The 22673-nt window shown below is 38.7% G+C and overlaps 1 protein-coding gene across 4 annotated transcripts in view; it reads left to right on the top strand.

Annotated features, from left to right (window-relative positions):
* LOC136873501 (transmembrane protein 135) overlaps nucleotides 1-22673 on the top strand; it is a 277976-nt gene that overhangs the window by 226605 nt on the left and 28698 nt on the right. The gene's annotated exons all lie outside the window — the stretch shown is intronic.

The following is a 22673-nucleotide window of genomic DNA, read 5'->3' on the forward strand; positions in this document are numbered from 1 at the left end:
CACACACACATACATACATACATACATACATGCTGTAACCGTACAACAGGGTTACAGATTCCATTCAGTATTTATTATTATTATTATTATTATTATTATTATTATTATTATTATTATTAACCCGATTCATTAGATTTTATATTCTGTTTCTCATCATTTAGACTGTAATAATTAGGTATCACGCAAATTATTTTATTTAATCATAGGTTAAGGGAATTTGTTTGTAATTATGCTGTATATTAGTAAGTGAGATTTGTCGGTTTGATATAGTCATGCTGTGGCTTGTATCTCTGGTCAGATGAGCTGGCAGAGTATTTTGCAATAGAGGCTATGTTTAATGAGAATGTTATGTGCAAGGAGGTTTCCCGGTGACGCATGCAGCATAGGCATCTGCAATCCGCTTGGGCACGCTTAGACGACACATGATTGATGACATCAGTGCGTGGGCAAGTGATTGCGACCAAGTGTCTGTATTCGCCAGCTACTGTATGTTGAGGTGGAAGGGATGACACGAGAGTAGGGAAACGAGTGGTCATCACGAGGTTATAAAAGTCGATGCAACGGTGGTGAGAGGTATCAGATCATATGTATCAGTCAGATGTATCAAATGGAAGAAGTGGTCTTAGAGTGATGGTCAGAGCTAAGAGTTGTGTTTGAAGAGGTCTTGTAATAATCGAGGAGGTCTACAAGTGGTGGTTGTATCCGAGCAGAGACGGGTACTATGCTGATAAAGAAACACCATCTTCTTGTGAGGATGGACTTCACAAGATGTTTCAATAATATTTTCCAATTTCTTATAATATATTGAGTGGACGTAACTACATTGGAGCTTACTACACGCGTACATGGCATGTAGGTCCACTCCTGGTTACATAAGAAGATAACAGCAGACAGCTACCGACTTCAGCTCATAGGTTTTTCCAGGAATTTCAAGTTCATCAGCGGTATATGCAGACATCAGGTAATTAAAGCATCAGACATGTTATGCATTCATAACATGAAGAAGAATGTAATCAGCGGCGATATCACATTTCACTTCAAGTTCATGCCAATAGCTTTCTTTGTTTAGATTAAATTTTCTTTTTAAATGTTACCGCAAATCTCACTACATATATATTTTTGTTAAATTAAAACACGTCAGTGCTTTTCATTGTGACGTAAATTATAGTCATAAACTCAGTTTTATTTTAATTATAATAAGTGATTCTAGTTCCATGTACAATCCTCAATTGTGGAAATGCAAACGTAATCTAATATTGTCCAGATCCATATCCCTGTATATTGCCAGATGTGTGAGTTTATCACCTCACGCCTTGAGATAATTGATATAAGAGGTATATTCTCTACCAAATTTTGTTGTTTTTTCTTAAAAAGCAACTGGCGCTCAAACAAGTGTTATGTACATTGTGTGAAGGAGATGAAGGTATAAGAGTAGTGGTTGGAGGAGCCACAGTACATACATACATACATACATGCATACATACACACACACACACACACACACACACACACACACACACACACACACACACACACACATACATACATACATACATACTGTAACCGTTCATAAGTAATTCTGATTAATGTTTCGAAGAAGTGTTGTGGGTGTGCCTCGACTTTTTCTCAACGGAGACCCATGAAAATCCACTCGCGGGCCTGCAGATTCATTTGAGTACCGGTTACAACTCATAGTTTTTATCATCATGTTTTTGTCGACGCCATGAAATTTTGCATCTTATGAGTATTTGAGGCTATACTAACACTTAGTCTAAAAATGACAAAACCGAAAATTTATTTTATTTAGAAGGATGTTCCGATGTAATCAAATCAATTCTATGATGAAATATAACAAACAATAACAATTGAAACCTGACAACATGATTGGATGAACAAAAATTGAATGTGATCATTAACGCAGTTAAAATATATATTAATATGCTTTTGTTGGTTGTTGTACCTTTCGCTTGTAAAGCGCTCCAATGTTTGATAATCAAATGGATATGTTGGCAATCAATCTAACATTAATTTAACAGATCAGAAAATTCGTTAATTTCAACATGAAAATTGCTGAGGGCTTAACTATTTAATTCACAATGTGATTATTTACATTATTCATTTATGTCCGCCGACATGAAAATAAAGAAAAGACTCGTTCGTTCACATCCAATCATTTGTTGATCAAAACCTTGTCCTCCGATATTCTATTAAAATAATGTCGAAATCGTCGCGTAAATAAGCGAAACCCTGATTAACAACTTGAATGTTCATCAATACAACGTGTACAACGCCGTGGAACTTAGAATGAAATAATCATGGACATTCAAAACAAAATTCGTAGTTGGTCTCTAATAAATAATAGCCATAAAATCCACAAATCGCTAAACCTAAATAAAACAAACATCAGACTACGTAATACCACTGAAAGCAATCAAGATTTAGGATTTTCATGACTCCTTAGCACTTGGATCCGCCTGTAGATTCTCCTTCAAAGACCCGAAATTCTAATAATATCTATAAGACATGCGCACTACAACAACGTCCAACTCGTTGGCTGAATGGTTAGCGTACTGGCCTTCGGTTCAGAGGGTCCCGGGTTGGATTCCCGGCTGGGTCGGGGATTTTAACCTTCATTGGTTAATTCCAATGGCCCGGGGGCTGGGTGTTTGTGCTGTCCCCAACATCCCTGCAACTCACACACCACACATAACACTATCCTCCACCACAATAACACGCAGTTTCCTACACATGGCAGTTGCCGCCCACCCTCATCGGAGGGTCCCCCTTGCAAGGGCTGCACTCGGCTAGAATTAGCCACACGAAATTATTATATATACTACAACAACTACTACTTAATAGGAAATGCTAAGTTCTACATTACACAATATAACTCTGATTTTATTCCCAAACATAATATGTTTCGCATATATCATTAATATCACTTGGGGTCGAAGATCTTCCTACTGCAATAATCTATCCAACTAAGTAACATTCGTTTAATAATCGTATTTCGGGTTAATACTACCGATGATAGCGGGCGAGTTGGCTGTGCAGTTAGAGGCGCGCGGCTGTGAGCCTGCATCCGGGAGATAGTGGGTTCGAATCCCACTGTTGGCAGCCCTGAAGATGGTTTTCCGTGGTTTCCCATTTTCACACCGGGCAAATCCTGGGGATATACCTTAATTAAGGCCACGGCCGCTTCCTTCCACTTACTAGCCCTTCCCTGTCCCATCGTCGCCATAAGACCTATCTGAGTCGGTGCGACGTAAAACCACTAGCAAAAAAGAAACTACTCATGACAATTCACATGTCCAATATGCAGGTACTTTTCGGGAAATATTATCTTTGAACATACAATTATCAACCTTTAAGAGCTTGTCTATATCTTAAAATCATTTCAATATATTAGCATGAAGAGCGCTTATTTCAATTCCTTCACCATTAACATTGTTAGGATTCTTTGAGCACTACATTATATTGCTCGCAATGCTTATTTCCCAACAAAATTATATATACCATAACCATCGCACATACGGTACTATAATTTCCACAGATATCATGAATTGCTTAGTGATGATCTTATGATGTCGCTCAAGTTATATTTTATAAATACGTCACATTAAAAATGTGAAAGAAAATGTACACTAATGTAATGTACACACTTAATAGAATAAAGGAAAGAGACAGGTTCTTGGGTACTCATCGTGCTTAACGGACTCTTGAAGGCATAGCTCCATCGTCTGTTCGTTGGAACCTCGTGGTTTATTTATTTCGGCACACTTCCAGGTCCGGTTCCAACCCAGTTTAGACCTGCATGACCACACTGGTTGATATTTTACAACAGCAATTCTCCATACAGCCAGGCATCATGACACCTGAAACTTGCACAATACAATTAAACACCAAAATAAATATGTTAGCGTTTTTTACGACACTCGCCTTATTATTTCAGTATTAAACGCTGTACTTCGTGTCTTTATAATTTACTTCGCGAATTACCATACAATAATTATTCAATTTCACACAATCTGTGACTAACTTCTTTATTAAGGTGTATGTGTGTCTTAATCGATGCTCAATCTCTTCTTTCATTTTTTAATAACATTGTTTTTGATAAAGCGAAACCTTGGTCTATAATAACGATAATATGTTGGCACGCGTTTTTATAATTAATAACAAATCATTGGCATATAACCTCCTTTTATATGTTTTTGACGTTTGAGGAACATTCTCCTTGACAAAAGTCACTCTCACTATCGGGAACTCTATTAAGGAACACGCTTAACAATTTCACGTCGCCTTCTTCAACTATGCTCCAATCGAATGCTTCATAAGCGAATTCTCGATCACTCGTACTGTAGATGTTTATAATAGTTACATAATGCATAGCCAGCGCAGATGAATTTGAACTTGAGGTGTGTCATTTAATCCATTCTATGGAACTAAACGTCACATATAAAGAATAATTTTACACTCCCGTCGAATATAACATTTTTATTTGACATGAATTGCTTGTACTTCGATATCACATTTCTTGACGTACATTACTTAGATACCACGGAGTTCTGAGATTATGGGTTCCTATATATTCCGTTTTTATTAAACTTATCACTCAGTCGAGAAAATTATTTCGAGTTGTCCATGTGCCTGGACGTAAACCGACTGGACGTATCTTTTCACATGATTCCCGTTAACTTCCTTACTATCATAAACTTCAATGGTTCCTTTATCTTCCATCCGGAATCCATTGTGAGGATATAATACATACATACACACATACATTCATACATACATGCATACATACTTGCACACATATATATACATGCACGTATACGTACATACACACATAAATACATTCACACGTACATAGATATACACATACATACATACTTAATTAACCCATGACCTTTGTGTCATAAGGAATCAGAGTCCTAAAGTTACCACACGAGGACCCATATTAATCGAAATGAGGAGCTCAGATACATTATTTTCTTCTCACCGGAACGACACGTGGCAGGGGGAAGAATGGCTCTCTTTCTCACGCTAAGAAAAATGACGTCACCTGCACTTGTAAATGGAGCATCGACACTATGAAAGTGTAGGTTTGATAAATATATTGTATAAAAAGAATTAGCAGCGAAACATACAGGTAAATGTCCTGTAGAACAATTGGTCTTTAGTAATACAGACTTTAGATTGCTAATCTGTTTCCAAGGGACAACTGGCAAAAGACGCGCGTGTCTGTTCAAACTACGTCATGTCATAAAAATACAGTGCCTATCAAACGAGGTCATTTAACCTGTCAATTTGTTACGAGATAATCGTAAATATTCATAAACAACGTCACTATAAAATTAGCAAGTACTGGGTTACTGTAAAACCTGCCTTCAATACATTTCCACAAGGTCGGAAAATATATGTAATATTCTTGGCAGCAAAAGGAAAAATGCCTAACAGTGGGGGTACAGACTATAAAATAGGAGCGCCATCTTGAAATTAACCGCATTGTGTCATTTGAGCTAGAGGAGGAATCTCGTACCGTTGTACAATTTATCGGCGATTATTAGACTAAGTCCAATTGAGAACTTAGATTTTGGCCGATGTGGCTGGAGTATCGTCTCTAAGTGGAGATATTTTTTTGTTGTAACGTGTATTTAATAAACATGTGAAAGGAAGGTCATTGTAGGCCGCAGTCTTATAAGTGAAATTTTAATAATATCGTGTTGAAAGTATTGCGTGTGGGATCGATATTACAACAGTCGTGTACGGTCCGCGAAAATATCGAGTGAAGGGTATTTTTATGTGCCTTTATTTCAGGTGAATCAATATGAATGAAATTACCTGTGAAGAAAAAAGTGTTAAAATGGCTAAATAAATACCAGAGAGTTACTGGTGAACACACACGATGGAAGCTGGCTTACGTCCAAGGTAGATGAATGAAAACCGTGACCACCTGTTTATTTGTTTCATGATGTCACCGTTTATTTTGTATGTGTAATTGTGACGCAGTTTGGTCACCCATTTATTTCGTGAAATGTCAGAAATATGACGAAAAGTCATTGGTTTTTAACGCTTGGATAAATTAGGAATTTTTGCGAAGTACCGTGTGAAGTGTTGTAAAATAGTCAAGTGATGGTTATGAAACAATATAATGTCTGAAGTAGATTGTCATTTCCGTGCGTTTATTTTTCTGTATTTGTGGTGTCAAGTTAAAATATTTAATCTGATGTGAAATTTTTCTGCTTGAAATTATGACGATATTTGTATAAGAAATCCGTAGTTACTCATTTCCAGTTGGATGAAGGCACGATGTCGTGTGGAGCAATGTAAATTTTTTATTAAGGAAAGTTACGAGGCGAGATCGATAAATATCTGTCACGAAGGGATTGCTATGTCCGTTTTAAACTGTGTATAACTGACGATGAAAATAACGGTAAAGTTTGTCAGTCATTTGTGTGAAATCCAGTTCAGAAATACGAGGTCACGTTATGCGGAGATGTTTCATTATCAGAGTATTTGTGTGTGTACAACATTATGGATCCTAAGAGTTATATTCCATTTTAATGTCGTCGAGATTTTTGTCGTGTGTAAGCAAGTGGTCAAGTCTTGCTAAATGTGAGTTGAGGTAGGATTTTGTGAATCAGGTGGTTAGTAGCCTGTAAATGATGCCGGGAGATTCTGTGCGAACCCGAGAGATTTATTTGTCTAATGTTTTGAGATGGAAATTGTGATGGATTCCACGTAAAAGTGTATGTTCGTGATATGTATGAATACTGGGTGACATCTTAAAGTAAATCTCTGCGTATAATCTGTTTGGGCCAGGAGTGTCGGATTTGTGATTTTATCAGCGAGATCGTATATATCATTCTTTAAAGACCAGTCAAAACGTGAATAGAACATATGGTTTTTGTTAAGCGAAGACAGGAGGATTGCCCGCTCCGCTGGACAGCTGATCACGTAGACCGCTGCTTGGAAGATAACTGTAATTTGCGGGTCTTTTTATTCAACGTGTTGAAAATCAGATTGTACTCCTTAGAATGGAGCTCGTAATTTTGAAAGAAACTAATTGAATTTCTTATCATTGAGTAATGTGTATGTTATTAGATCGCATGTTTTAATATTAACTTGTTTAACCGAGATTTGGACGTGTATTTAAAGCCACGGAAATTAAACAATAATGAGCGGATTTAACCATTTCCAGGTATAGTATTGGTGGTAGTTATTGATTTTATTTTTGAGGGATGCACAAAGCTTTATTTTAAATGCCTGTTGGGAGGTGACATAGCGTTGGCTTATTTTATGTTGAGTACACTTGTGCAGATCTGAGGACTTATAATTAGGGGTATCAAAGCGAGTGTTAATGATTGTTAGTGTTAAATTAAACTTGTGGTGTGTCGTCATGTAAAAAATTATTAGGAAATAAATGTAATTTTCCAGTCTCCACGACGCGAGTGACGATAAATGTTATAGTAAAATTACGTCAATAAAATTGAGTAGGGACTTGTTAAAGAAATCATTCGTCCGGGGAGATGGAATTTGTTGTTAATTAGGATTTACAAAAATCATTTTAATTTAACTCAGTGGAAACCGTATTTTAGAAATAACTTAAACCAAGTGATTAACTTAAAATGTTTTCTGGAAATCTTAGTTTATTTTGCTGTGAAACTTCAATTTTAACGTAACGATTAAGGGAACATGTCAGAATGTAAAGGATTTTTAATGCCACAAAGGTTGTGAGCATTATTGCTGTTGTATTATTTGACTTTGATTGGTTGAGCATTAAATGCGATGGGATTAGTAAAGTGGAAACCTTGGCCATCAACTACTGTAACTTAATTGTGTTAAGCCTTCAGCTTAGAAAGTTGGATGGTCATGGGGTCGTCAACCTCAGTGACTCAGATTAAGGCCATCTGCAATTGTAGCATCATTTTCCTTGCGGTCATCATCCACAATGACTTTAAAGTAAATCACAAAGTTAGATGTCGGTCCATGACATAGTCGCAGGTTACATCGATTCATTAAGGGTCCATGCGATACAACCACTGTGTGGCACATACCGATTGGACTGCCTTAATTATACCAAGAGTTCAGAGTTCGTGTTACAAGGGCTGGATCATCACGAATCATTATGATGGCTCATGTAGTCTCACAAGGAAGCCGAATTTAAGGATTTCCAGACTTTCTTTTCTTCACTCTTGTGATAGTGGTTTCTAGTAAGGATGCCCATCAGGCAGTTGAGTTAAAACTTCTAAAACCAGTACATCTCTCCTCTGCATTGTAATTATCAGTGTTGATTTTGTTGATCGAACAAGTAAGAGTTCGACTTATACTGTCTTGTTTAAAATTCACATTCAAATTATTTCTTGAATAAACCACGAATTTTTAGATTTGATTTCTAATTTCGTAGATAGTTTAAATTTTACTGAAACCCGCCTAATATCTAAGCAGATGACGTAGAACCCGTAAACGACCCAGGAGACAGTTCTCATGTCGATTGCTAATAGGTAAGGAAGGTACTATCTGCGCACTTTTTAGTGATAGATTTACAGCCTAGTGCTGAATCGGTCGACTTCGGTTATCTTTGGAGATTCGTATTGGCAACCTATGAAACACAAACTAAGAATCGCTTATCATCGCTGTGCGACATCTGGCGTACAATTTAAGTACTCGTACTGTTGTTGTTTACACAGCAAAGCCAAACTATAGAATTCATGCTAGGAACACGTTTCGCAGCGGGAAATATTATATAGTATTATATATTGTGTGTGTGACACAGTTGTTGGCGTTAAGATAATAAAGGTTTAGAAAATTCATATCGATCGATCATATTATCGATTCAATTCAGATTTCATTTCCATTCAGTTGGCAGTATTTACCGGAACCGGCAGTGCTCCCTTCTTATTCCTCACCGAATACAAAAATCTATCACTAAAAAGTGCGCGTACAGTAGGTATCCTTTATGGACCTTAAAGGGTTCAATACATATACACATACATATACACATACATTCATACACACATATATACATACATACATATATACATACATACATACACACACTGCCCCTATTTCCCGGGCAGGCTCAGCCAGTGAACGAGAGTCCCAGAGGTGAACCGTTCGTTAACTGGCGTCGCTTATTTTTTCAGAGGCAGCTAATGAGACAAGGACTGACGACAATGGAAAAACAAATAATTCTAAAACAAAGGCTTGACATTTATTAATAACAGTACATTTTAAAACATAATTACACAGAATTTTACAAACATTCTTGATGTCGTTTCGCATTTCTCATAAGACTGATTTACAAAATTCTGACATTGTGGTTCTTCCATATCGAAGCCTGAATTACACTGAAATATAAATAAAAACCAAAATTAGCCTTTATCTGCCTTGATGAAAATCAAAATTGTAGAGAGTGAACCTCGTCTAAACTTCTCTGAACCATAATATTAACAGAAACTGGCTATCGCTGTAGCACGTTTACAACTCAAGAAAAATGAAAAATTTATCCTAATAACATCTTTAATAGCGTCGTGAAAATTCTCAAAAATAATATCGAAAGCATTTGCATCGTCATCACGTCTTAATCGTTGATAAATTTCAATGATACAGTTGAAATAATTTCTAAGGAAACTTGAATAATTCACATTCTCGATCATATTATAATTAATGTAATATCAAATAATAATGTCGATTTAAGACTTCACGAGTATTATCACGACTTCAAAGAAGCAATTTTTTCTCTAAAATCACTCAAAAAGTGTTTGAAAATAATTTACAACATTTACAATTTAACGTTACAAACATCTTATAAATTTTACACTGATTAAATTGGATTTTACAAAACCATGTTTGTGCGAGGTTAAAACAGTACGGGCCTATTCATTTTTAAGATCATGACAATGTAGAACTTTACTTAAATATGCTATAAAATTTACTAAACTATTATTTCCACAAGATATATTAGCGCAAACAACGCCGAAATAACCTGAGCCCACTGTGGTAAACATGCAGTCAGGTCGAAACCACACTTCAATAAATCACATAAGAAAAATATTTCTAAGTACATTATTCGTTCCACATTCACACATATGATGAAAGTATTTTATTTGTACTATTTACAGAAGAATTCTGGAATTTAATTTTACATTGTGATTTTTATCCTAATATGACTTTATCTGGTAAGTCATTACGTTCGACAATCAGTGACATTTGATCGAATATTGGCAATCACTTTTAAAGAAAATAGCAGTATTACAACGTCGATCAATAGAAATTCAACAGTTTTATAATCAGAAAAACTGGTCCACAATCATCAAGCACATCAATAGGGTTAGACATCAATGTCACCGGACACGTGATCAATGAGTCACGATAAATTGTTATTACCCCTAAATCTCACTTAACACGTGCTCAAAATTCACAGAACTTATGGTAACCCAAGACACATGCTTCTCCAAAATAATCCACAAATTAATCCCGCAGGATCGCCATATTCCAGGTTCATAATTCATTAACAGAGCACACATTAAATATCTCACAAGAACAACAAATATTGTTTATCACTCATGGCCGTTAATCTTTTGTTTAACCCCGTCTTGACATTTATTATTATTATTATTATGGGTGATTTTAGTTCTACCGTAAATCTGAATTTAACTCTGAATTCGATGGCACTATCCTGCATAAATCCATAGAAATGCATGAAATGAAATGCACACTGAAATTCATCATATAGGACACAACGCGAATTCTGTCGCACACGAATTCATAAATCTGAAATTAACTAAATTATATTTTATCCGTGAGGTCCATTACTTTTAAATATTAAGTTTAAATATTTGCATGGAAATTAGGAATAATCTCGGAAGACATTCTAGAACAAACTACCCCAATGGACTCCAAATTACGTTCACACTCAATGTACCAACATTACCATGACAGCAGAATAGGAAATTGTGAAAATATTGCAAAATTGCACTAATCTAATAGAAATATTAATGCAAATGAAGAGATTCCTAATATTTCTACATAGATGAACGGTAATAATATTATAAAATTGTACTTAAATTTGCGATATAACTCGATCTCTCCTTGGTGGATGAATCTGCTCACATGATGCAGGTCGCCCGGATCGCTTTTCCCTCGTGTTAGAAGATGCCTACATTTAGCAGGGCATGATGACGGCTAAGTCCACTTCCATCGATGAATTATCAGCTCCTCCTGATGATAGGCGAAGCTTCCTGGTGTAGACGAATATCCCGAATTGTAGAGGTCTTTTTCCTTCTTGAGTTTCGATGATGGCTGAAACTAACACAAACGAAGACACTTAACTCGAAACTAACGAAAATCTGTAGCGATACGATAACTAAAAAAAAGGGATTTATTCATTGTGTTCCTGAGCTTATATGTCCTCAGCTGTGGAGGTGTGGCGCTTTACGAACACATAATTGGTCATCTTGATATTCTGTGATAGGTTGTAATCCTTCTATAAATTACTGGGCTCAGAGCGAGCTTCGACACGCGTAGCGTACAGTCGGAATCAACCTTGAAAATTTCCTCGTTGGTCACGTGACTAGCATATGGCATCGATCAACAGGCTAAAATATTCAATAGTCTGCACTTGCACAAAACCGGTAAAACTACTTTTCTGACTGAATACACAGCTATTCTTGAATAAAATTTAACACTGCACTCCCAATGAAATGAATGTTTCTAGCCATTGAAGACACATAATAAAATACTTACTCTGACCCAAATTTGAAAGGGACAATACATACACGCATACATACACATACATACATACATACATACATACATACATACATACATACATACATACATACATACATACATACATACATACATATATACATACATACATACATACATACATACATACATAATTACTTACATACATGCATGCATACACACATTCACTCAACATACATATATACAATCATACGTACATACATACACATACATACATACGTACATGCATACACATACATACATACATACATACATACATACATACATACATACATACATACATACATACATACATACATACATACATACATACATACATACATACATACATACATACATACATCTTCATTATAATCAGCTGAGTGGCTCAGACCTCAACATGGCAGGTTGAGGTGGTATTTGAAGGTGTTCAAATACGTCAGTCACGCACGTTAAAATTCTCCTTGGAGACAATATTTCGGCACCTCAGCATCTCCGAAAGACGTGAAAGTACTAGTTAGCGGAACGCAAGCCAAGAACATTCTTATTATTATTATTATTATTATTATTATTATTATTATTATTATTATTATTATTATTATTATTATTATTTGCCCGGTTTAATTCTGGAGCACTGTTAGGGTTGCCTGCCACTTTCCGTAAATGATCCTCACTAAATACAACGATGGGGATAACCCTCTTCACACGTCATCAGCTGAAAAACATGCAATAATACTACAGCCTGCATAGCCTGTCTATAGATTAGTTCTACATATCTCTAAGTTCCCCTTCGAATCTCGAGAGGTTCCGTTCCCTCTAATCTGTATAGATGAACATGATATCGCTTATACTTTAGTGTCTGCATGACACGCGTGAGAATATCTAAACATACACCTAAACACTACTACATCTCCTAACATAGCCCTCGTATCCCAACTCCAAATAACACTAAAATAAAACTGGAGTATAGTATGCATTCATCAACAAACATTATTTACTACAAAAATGAAAACAAACCAACGCCACTTTGGCTTACATTACAATTACTAACCAATGCCACTCTGGCGTACATTACAATTACTATTTACATTTAACGAAAGGGCGACACATGAATCTGATCACTATATAACATGCTTAAAAAGCAGTTCAACTCATATTTATCTCCTTCTCTGTCCTTGGGACCGCTCGACCTGCCTGAGTTAGCACATGGCAGCGGTGCTGTCTAAAGGTAGAAGTCTGCTGGTTCGGTCCTCGTCGGTCCATGGTTTGATGTCTTCGTTCTCGTACTGCTGTTGGGTGCCTGCAACCTGGTAACTGTGGTCGCTCCGAATCCTCTTCACCGCTTCTTTTGTGCTCGAATACACTGTCGTAACCTTGGTAAGGATACAATTGTCAATATCCTCTATCGAGACATTCGTCCGGTCACCTATAGTAACCAAATTAAGCGTTATTTTCCCGGTTGCGATCTAGTCTCTAACAGCGGTAAGTCGTCATTAGCCGCACTCAATTATTTACACCGCGCGAACTCGTACTAAACATTTATAAACTAAGCAAATGTTGCTCGGGTGAGCTTACACAGATAGTTATTAAGTCCGCAGTATTACTGATACATTACTGTAAGCTTTGTTGATCACGTCTCGAATATCACTTAGCTACCGAAATGAGTCTAAGAAAATAAGCGATTGAGTTAGTCAGCGAATTAATAAGTGAGTAACTGAGAGCTTGCTCTGATGCTATCGGCCTTTTATAGTCGGAGGGTAGGGCAGCTCCCTCTAGTACTTCCCCGGGATAAACTAACCTTCTTTTCGTGATCGGTCAGCTATCTCACAACGGATCTTTCAAAGAAGTCGGAAATAAACAAAACAGGCACATTAGATCATTTTAATGGTTTACGGTACTTCGAATATATAACAAGGAATTATCCTTATCTTGGATCTGTGGGATATGGCTCTGTGACTAAGAAACGGGATCGAATTCAAATGACTCCATGCCTGGATATTTCGTGTTAGATGGCAACCTGACGTTGTTCAGTTGTTCCCCGCTTTCAAACCACTCGCTCTGTCTCTAGCATGCTGCGTGCTGACTCTCTCTTCTATTCGCGTACCCACGCCATCGACGGAGTTCACACCAGTAAAGTCACGGCATCCTGCCTTGGTTCGTCTGAGGGAAAAGCGCCGCTGCTTGGTTGTTACGTGTTCGACACGTATAACCACACGGTCACCCAACGTTCCTAAGCGGTAAATTTAAAATGTTCCACAGTGTTAAATTAATTTAATTGTACCCTGATATGATACGGTTCAATATATAGTTTCAGATTACATTTCATTCATCCTATAATTGTAAATAAAAATTTAGTGAGAGAAAAGTATTTTGAGTTAATACTTGGAAAACTGATCATTGAACAGGTAACAAAGCTGCATACGTTGGCCTTACAGTCATAACAGTAATGGTTCCTACTTCGCAGTGTTTACATGTTAAAGTTCAGATTGCGTTGGTGTCATGTGACAAAAATGACTCCACCTTAAGGATTATTCAATGAAAGAAATTTAGGGGTAATACACACCCGAAAATAGAAACAGAAAACTAAGATGAAAGTGCTAATTCAAGGGTGGTTGTAGGGAGCTATAATACAAACTTGGGTGTTTCAGTCATCCTTGGGCTTGTAATTTTATTTCTGCTTCAGGAATATCTTCACTTTATGCTAGTTGTTCTATAGTACAGTGAAACTGACATTTGAAAATGAATTTGCAAGTAAATCTCAACAATATCAGGATTCATCAGCTTATATTTTCATAGATTTCAACGTAGAGTTCTCAGCTTTGTCAGCTTGTTATTTGTAGTGGGAGGCAATAAATGATTACTGAAAAATACAAAACCATTGAAATGATTTCCTGAAATGAAAGCTACAGACAACACAGAAGCAGAATTAGTGTTAGGGACAAAGTTATCGCGAGAAATTACTTTGAGCCACTCCTTACTTTTGTCTTGGTCTACAGGGAATTTGTGAAATGATAGTGTCCCTTTGCTCTTTTTCCTGTTCGAAGTACAAAAAGGCACACCGCAGTACATGTTCGAATATTTCCAAACACAGTTGTTAACCAAACCTACGAGTCACGTCATTAGTTCGCCTCCTCCAAGGGAAAACCGTCTGAGGTTTGGTTGGCGTTCCTCGTAGCGAAGTTGGGTTGACACGCCATAAAATCAACTACCATTCACCTGACCGATTGGACTCCTCCAAGAGGAGCCTGTGTGTGAGATTAGGTTAGCGTTCGTCCGCAAGGTTAGGTTAACACTTCATAATGACGTTTTAATCTCATCTGCAAATAACCTAGCCGATTTGTGGCTCCTTCATGGGCGCCCGATCGATTCGGCTCCTCCAGAGGGGTCCGTGACCTTTCCAACTCGGCCCTTGCAAGGGGGCCCGTCCGATTCCGTTCCTCCAAAGTGGCCCGTGAAGTTAGCATTGCCCTCCTACGTAAGGGTACCATGTCACGATGGCCAGTTAGGTTAGAATGCCCACGTACGTATGTGTATGACGTCATAACCTCACCTAGGGGGTCTAAAGCGCCGCAGATCATTCCCTCACCAATTAGGCCCCTCCAATGGAGTCTGTGAGGTTAGGCTTGATCTCGTACGCAAGGTTATGACGTTATTCCGCGTCCAGTGGTCTAGAATCTACATAGCCTTACTACTCAACTAGGGGTCAATAACCTCGTGAGAAAATACTGACTAAGTACCCATTGTTTTAGTCATACGTTGCTCATACTACTATAGTTGTTCCTCATTTCACATGCCTGTGTTCACGTTAAGCATGCCCCCTCACCCCCTTCCCCAGTAATTACCCGAAGTCGGCGCACCTGGACCGGGAATAGGCCTATATAGATTTCTATCTTCTTCACGCCAGTGAGATCCACCACGGCGGCTTTCTGCACTATACACAAACAACCCCGGATCGATGTATAAGGAATTGCACATTAAAGGTGAGTGTTCACCTCCGATAAAAATTGAGATAGTAAATTAGAAGTTTGAGGTCCGGCTCCATGGCTAAATGGTTAGCGTGCTGGCCTTTGGTCACAGGGGTCCCGGGTTCGATTCCCGGCAGGATCGGGAATTTTAACCATAATTGGTTCATTTCTTTGGCACGGGGGCTGGGTGTATGTGTCGTCTTCATCATCATTGCATGCTCATCACGAGGCGCAGGTCGCGTCAAATCAAAAGACCTGCACCTGGTGAGCCGAACTTGTCCTCGGACACTTCCAGCACCAAAAGTCATACGCCGCTTCAGCAGTCTGCGCGTGGGATGTGGTACAAGACACGAAGTTTGTGAAGGAAGTGGGAAAGTTGTACCTAACATAGGATACAGAATTCGTTTACGGGTTGATTCGTGAATAGGACATTTGAATATGTTTAGTGTATCAATTTCGAGTGCACAAGGACATACATTCGAATCGACTAATTTCACACGACAAAGTTGGGAACGGGTGCAGGAATGATGTAATCTCATACGAATGATAACTGATATGTGTCGATGTGTGTATTGTTCTGAAGGAACCAAGGTTATAAAGAGATGGAGGGTAATAGGGTAAATAAATGTCGTCCCCTCGAGACTATGTTTATCTCAAGAGAGTGCAGTAATTTGATATTTTTAACAAAGATACCAATCAATTATCTAGAGGCGTGTTTCTATTCTTTTGAAGCAAAAATAGGGAGTTATAAAAGTCGAAGAGATTGCACTCACCGTTCTTTCACCGCAAGTACAAATCGTAACATTCCATTCGCTTAGATCGCGCCTTAATCGGTCGGATGATGGGCTTGGCGCGCTTTCTGCGGTTCGGCCTTCACACCGCTAAAGCAGAGATTACTATGTTAAATATTGCATTTGATGTTGTACATAATAATATAGTATAAAGCCGATTAAAAAATGGTGTGTGGTCTCCGGAGAGGCCTGATGCAGGTTTTTCGAGTTGACTCCATACAGGCGACCTGCACTTCTGTGAGGATGGGACCCTGCCTAAGATGAATTCTAATGATGAACAAGGCACACACACCGTCCTCGAGCTACTGCAGTTAACCAATGAAGGTTAAAACCTCCGACCCGGCCGGGAATCGAACCGGGACCTTCTAGACCGAAGGCCAGCACGCTAACCATTTAGCCATGGAGCCGGACAAACTCGTGTCCTCATCACGAGGTAGTGCAGCTCTTTTCAGGCACAACCCCAATGGAGGTGAGCTGCACATACCAACCCTCCTGCCATTCTTAAATTTCCAGCAGTACCGAGAATAGAACCCGGGCCCCCGAGGGCGCCAGCTAATAACACTAACAGTTACGCTACGGAGGCGGACAACAAATAAATGAATCCGGAAATGTAATTGATAGACAGCCTTTATAGAAAATATTCTTCTTCTTCTCCTTCCACTTGGTATTCTCCCATTTCTTGAGGTGCAAATGGATTAAGGCTAGTTTTACGGCTGAATACCCTTCCTGATATCATCTCTATATGCAGAGAAAAATTCACTAGGCATATTGCGTGTTTCTAAGTGTCCGACACGTTGGCCGAATGCTCAGCGTGTTGGCCTTTGCTTCAGAAGGTCCCGGGTTCGATTCCCGGCCGGGTCGGAGATTTTAATCGCTTCTGATTAATTCTTCTGGCTCGGGGACTGGGAGTATGTGTCCGTCCCAACACTCCCCTCATCATATTTAGACATCATACCACAATACCAATCACCACAGAAACACGCAATAGTGATTACATCCCTCCATATAGTGTTGCGTCAGGAAGGGCATCCAGCCGTAAAACAGGGTCAAATCCACATGTGCGACGCAGTTCGCACCGCGACCCCACAGGTGTGGGAAAAGCGGTAAGAAAAGAAGAAGAATTGCGTGTTTCTAAGTACAATGAGTTGAGCGTGAATGAAAATGTTCTTAAGTCCGGGTCTTCAATTAATCTCCAATGATTTGTATTTAGATCAGTCCCCGAAGTGGCAGATTCCCTATCAATTGTTTAACTAGCCTTTTTTAAAAAATAATTTCAAACAAGTTGGGAATTTATCGAACCTCCTCCTGGGTAAATTATTCCAAACACTAACTCCTCTTCCTATAAACGAATAGTTGCCCCAATTTGTCCTCCTGAATTCCAACTTTATCTTGATCACTTCTACCTTTAAAAACACATCTCAAACATATTCGTATCTCCACTGACAGCTCGGAACATAGTCTACTGCTTACTCGGGAAGCTTGTCTCCTCACTTCCAAGTCTTCCCAGGCCAAAGTTTGCAAGCGATTCCTAATACTTGAAGGAAATCATCCGGAACTATTCGTTACTGCTTTCCTTCGGATCTTTTCCTGTTCTCGCATCAAGTAGTCCTGCTGCGGGTCCCATACACTGGAACCCCATTCTAAATGGTGTCTTACCGGAGATCGATACGCCCCCTCCTTTACACCCTTTCTACGACCCCTAAATACCCTCATAACCAAGTGCAGAGATCTGAACTCTTTCAAAACCCGTATGAAGATATTTCCTTACTAACTGATGTACCCGTGCTTCGCTATGGAATTCTACATTGTATACAGAATTTTAGGTCAGGTAGAGTACACGTTGTGAACAAGACTGTATTAAATTGCATAGCTCTTAACGTTACCCTAGAAACTCGACGGAGAAATCACCAAACGTATTTTCTCATATGAGGCCTGGGTAATGGAATTTTCATTGTAACGGAAGGCTCGCTTGCATACCATCAGTCACAATCAGGTTGAAGAATTTCATTATAATGGCAGATACTCACTCTCCACCAGCTTGTTTACATTCTCAGAAAGACTGTCTTAGTGGTTTTCCCAACTGAAATGAACATAGGTCATTACAGTGACGTCAGTAGGAAAGGCGCGAGTAAAAGCAATGCTTTCACATAAAATACTCGATCAAATGAAAAACCACACATTTTCTCACTTTTAACGAAGAGTACGACGCTGCCGATCTAACAGTCCAAATTTCCATAGTTGGAATGACCAGGCCGCAGACAGCCGAGATCCGTGAGCATTCTTCTTTTTTTTAGGTGGGGGCGGGGGGGGGATGTTCGAATAGTGGAGAGTCCCTGGGCAAAAACTATGCCTTTTCACTAATCTTTTTCCTAGGAGTACGCGATGAATCGGAAAATCTCAATTCACTACACTGGTGGCGGAAAAATCTGACTTGGAGGCTCTTTTCAGGGTTGAATTTTGAGTTATGTGGTGAATTGTGGTGCTATAATCTTGGATATGCCTAAATTGTAATGCTAGACCTGATCATACTACCACTACTACAACAACTAAGTGATCCTCTGCCTTAAGTGTGCACACTGCTCATTCAAAACAGCGTGTCAGATTAGGGATCGAATGGCTGGAATACTGTGATGAACCAGTGTGTTACGTACCAGCAGAATCAGAAAATGTATGAACCAGAGGAATGACATCCTAAAGAAGAAAGTTTTCTAACTCCCCAGCTATTTCCCGCCAATATTCAGTCAGGCTGTTATACTCGGTCCGCAGCAGTAATCCCATTTATCGGAGTTGAGCGGAAGCATAAGAGACAAAGAACATCACAACAATGGTCAATGTAATGTTACTGACCCATGTTATGCGCTTTCGATATTGTAGGCCTTCACATTTAGCTTTCTTCCGACTCTGAAATATCACTCTTATCATAGTCGGTACTGTAAAACTGAATAGAAAATAAATGTTAGGAGATTGTATTCTCTATAACTTTTTTATGTAGTAGCCTACTTTTCGATAGGACCAATAACATAAGTATTTGAAAATTAAATTTTAGGTGCCTTCCCCTAAACTACAATTACATCCAGGGTGAATAAAATTGTTCATAACTTAGACTGTAGTTTCTTATTCCCCGACTCTATATACCGATTTTCATCAGATTCTGTTAACCCGTTTTCTCGTCGTTTGGCGTTGATCTGGGCTTAGCAACAAACATACAAATTCTTGAATATCTGAAGAGATGGCGTGGAATGACATTAGTAGACAAATCAGTTTGAGTGGTGTTTTTAAAAGTAGGAATCCAAGAGAACAAATTGGGCAAATATTCGTTTATAGGTAGGGGAGTTAGGGATTGGAATAATTTATCATGAGAGATGTTCAAAAAATGTCTAAGTTCTTTTGAACAATTTAAGAAAAGGCTAGGAAAACAACCCATAGGAAATCTGCTACCTGGGCGACTGCCCTAAATGCAGATCAATGTTGATTGATTGATTGATTGATTGATTGATTGATTGATTGATTGATTGATTGATTGATTGATTGATTGATTGATTGATTGATTGATTGATTGATTGATTGAAGGTGGTACGGTAACAATGTATGACATAAATGATCGGAAATTTAATTCGATATAACTTTACATACGTAGTATTTATCGATAGGACCACTGATAATATAAATATTTAAGAATTAAATTTTAGGCCTTCCCCTAAACTACCATTTTACTCAGCGTGAGTAAAATTATGTACAGCCTAGATTGTAATGGCTCATCCCCCGACTTCACATACCGATTATCATTAAATTCTCTTCAGCCGTTTGCTCGTGATATGTGTACATACATACATACATACATACAGACAGACAGACAGACAGACAGACAGACAGACAGACAGACAGACAGACAGACATTACGGAAAAGTAAAAAGTGCATTTCCTTGTTACAATGGACATGACCGATACAGAAATACCATTCTTTTCAAATTTTGAGCAATGTACAGACAAAACTCTAAATATTAACACCTAGGTACTTACAGTGTTCCAGATGAGGTACTTTCACCCCATCAACACAGTAATTAAAAACTGAGAGGACTTTTCCTCTTGGTGAAATTTATAACCTATCGTTCTTTGTTCAGAAGATCCCGGGATCCCGGGCTCGATTACCTGTCAGACTGCGATTTTTAGCAGTGTCTCGTTTATTCATCTGGCTCGGGGACTGGGCGTTTCTGTTCGACCTAACATACATCTTCATATTCACAACACAACACAACACAGAAGTACGCTGTAATGAATGCGTTCCTCCAAATAGGGTTGACGTCAGGATGGGCATCCGGCCGTAACATTGGGCCAAATCCCCATCAGTGCGGACCCCAATAAAAGTACTGAGGTAAACACAAATTTCTAGTCCCTGAGCGAGTGCAGTAAATTAGATGCGGCTCAAAAACCCGACCCCGAACCCCAAGGCCCTGTGAACCTAGAGCGCTACACAGCCGATATAGCCTAACAAAATGTTACAATTTTGATTTTTTTTTTCTAGTGGCTTACGTCGCACCGACACAGATAGGTCTTATGGCGACGATGGGATAGGAAAGGCCTATGAGTTGGAAGAAAGCGGCCGTGGCCTTAATCAAGGTACAGTCCCAGCATTTGCCTGGTGTGAAAATGGGAAACCACGAAAACCATCTTCAGGACTACCGACAGTGGAATTCGAACCAAGTATATCCCGGATGCAAGTTCACAGCCGGGCGCTCCTAACCGCACGGCCAACTCACCCGGTTGAAACCGCCGCAAGTTTCAAATCTCACCGTCCTCAAGACACAGCTCATGTTGTCTTTGGGAAGACATGAATGGAACCATGGTGTGTGGCGCAAGTAACTGGCCACTCGCCCGCAGTAACTTCTACTGTCTCAAGTTTTGGCGACGTTCAGCTCTCACTGTACTCTGGGGCACACACTAATCACGAACACTTTATAAGTTGATGATCGTTGGTTTAAACGTTATCACAATTCGTGTTAAAGATGAACATGGTGACACTGGGAAGCTGTTGGGGAGTGTGACTTCTAGTTCACTTGTGTCTCGAGATGTTCCAGTAAAAAAGAAATCAAGAAAATATTGTGATCAGTATCTGCAGTACGGATTACTGCCTTCACCAACTGACTTCGTAGGCATCTTGAAAGAAAGACATCCCGATAATTCTGGTTGGTCAATTTTTTGACATAAATAAGTCTTATGGCTGGGGGTCATATAAAAATTACCGTTACGGAAGATAGCGCAAAAAATGTGTGACGGAAATGTAACCCTATACCAGGGATTGCAAACCTTTCCCGACCAGCGTATCAATTAAGGTCTTGTTTACTACTTTTTACTGTCTGCTGTGCCATCGGTTATTTTCTTTTAAAATCATCCTGAAACCCCTCATTTGACTTCATTTAGGAGGTGTTAGTTCGCATTACATATAAATCCATCCGTCTGAATGTTTCATGATTTTATTTTGCAAACATCACTGAAAATTACATTTCAAAAACCTGGTAAATATTTTTGTTTAACCTAACAACATTTGTAAAAAATGTGGTCATACAATTAATTGATATATATCGTACTTCTTTATTAAAGCGAAATGTTAAAATATGCTATGATGCTAGATTTTCGACCTAGTTATTACATGTTAAAAAATAAATATGTTAGTATGTTGTGCGGCGAGTCACACGTCGTATTTGTGTGTCACCTATACGCGTGTCAAAGGTTCGCCATCCCTGCTCTAGACGGACGGACTGACTTCCGTTGTCTTCCGTCAATACGCTTCCAAAATAACAAAATTTCCTCACTTGACCTATGCTTGAAGTTCTTACAATTAAATCATTAGTTTGCCTATAGTTCTTGCTCAGGAAAAGAGATTTGTTTTTCTCAACGTTTTTCCCAATTTTGATTTGTTCAAGGAAGATGACAATATCTCCAACATTCTGTTCATAACCTTCTCTTGACTCTTGCCATGGCCGCTACATCATCAACGAACCTTATAGAGTGTATCTAGAGCATGGGAAGGATCTCAGATAGTGTTCGGTTGATTTTAGAACAGGTACAGAGACGGATAGTATCGCAGGGCGAATAATAGATGGTAAATCTTTATGATAGAGTTTATTAACAATATCCACAGAAATATCACCCTGCAATTGGAACTGTA

This window comes from Anabrus simplex, chromosome 1, assembly GCF_040414725.1.
Source record: "Anabrus simplex isolate iqAnaSimp1 chromosome 1, ASM4041472v1, whole genome shotgun sequence".
In the NCBI taxonomy this organism is placed as follows: Eukaryota; Metazoa; Arthropoda; class Insecta; order Orthoptera; family Tettigoniidae; genus Anabrus; species Anabrus simplex.